The 1,268-nt window shown below is 41.5% G+C and overlaps 1 pseudogene; it reads left to right on the top strand.

Moving 5' to 3' along the window:
- The first annotated feature begins 589 nt into the window (after positions 1 to 589).
- On the top strand, positions 590 to 1,053 carry LOC126083694 (60S ribosomal protein L21-like; annotated as a pseudogene).
- Positions 1,054 to 1,268: the final 215 nt, after the last annotated feature.

The raw sequence follows: 1,268 nt of genomic DNA, 5'->3' as shown, positions 1-1,268 counted from the left end.
TCAGCCACCTGCCCTGTTGACATGGCTTCTGCCTCAGCTCTGACTGGTGCTGCTGATCTTCTGCAATTCAGTGACATTTTCTACTTAACTCTGGCTCTGGCTGTCCACCCCACAGCCTTATTGTGGGGTGTCCCTCTTCCTCTTATACAGTCGGGCACTTTAGTTCTCTCTGTGGTCACTCAAGTCCCTGATCACTCTTGGGGCCTTCTGCAGGTTCTGTAGGTTCTGAGTGAGATTCCAGGAGAAGTGTGTGTGTCTGTGGGCACATGTGCATGTCATGTCCTTCCTCTCCTTCACTTACTGGAATTTAAGAAATCTTTTTTTAAATCTCAAACCTGTCTCTTCCAGAGCCTGTTTCGGAATTCAATATAGGCTTTTGAACTTACCATTTGATTTTGTTCTTAATGAGATTTTTGGTGTCCTACCTTCACTGGGGCAATAAACCTCAGCATTAAGGTCCAATATTAATGATAAAAATAAACCCAGTGCCGTCGAGTCAATCCTGACTCATAGTGACCCTATAGGACTGAAAAATAAAAAGAAATTATAGCCTTTCGTCCAGACCACCATCTTCTAGTGATTCACCAAGATGACGAATACAAAGAGCAGGAGGGGAGGCATCTGCAATACGTCCTCTAGAAAACACAGGTTTGTTCCTTTGGCCACATACATGCAAATCCACAGGAAAGGTGATGCTGTAGACATCAAGGAAATGGGCACTCTTCAAAAAGGAAGGCCCCACAAATGTTACCATGGCAAAACTGGAAGCCTACAATGTTATCTGGTGTGCTGTTGGCATTGTTGTAAACAAACAAGTTGAGGGCAAAATTCTTGCCAAGAGAATTAATGTGTGTATTGAGCATATTAAGTACTCTAAGAGCCAAGATAGCTTCCTGAAGCATGTAAAGGAAAATGATCAGAAAAAGAAGGAAGCCAGAGAGAAAGGTACCTGCAGCTCCCCCAAGAGAAGCATACTTTGTGAGGAACAAGGAAAAAGAGCCTGAGCTGCTGGAACCTAAAAAAAAAAAAAACCTAGTCCCTAAGAATTGGTAGCATAATAGGTATAAAAAATAAAAGACTTCCCAGGTGTTAAAAAAAAAAAAAAGGAAAGAAATTACTAAAAAGATGCAAAATATAATCTATGCTACATATCTGTTTAACTTTTGCCCTTCTCTTTGTCTATGTCAGGCTCATCAAACTTCATTTTTTCCAGAGCTTGAGCTCCTTGGAGATAGAGGGTAATGCTATCTCTTGCTGACCTTGAATGA

Source organism: Elephas maximus, chromosome 10, assembly GCF_024166365.1.
Source record: "Elephas maximus indicus isolate mEleMax1 chromosome 10, mEleMax1 primary haplotype, whole genome shotgun sequence".
Lineage (NCBI taxonomy): Eukaryota > Metazoa > Chordata > Mammalia > Proboscidea > Elephantidae > Elephas > Elephas maximus.
Note: the sequence above shows the minus strand (reverse complement) of the source record. Positions and strands in the feature narration are given on the sequence as shown.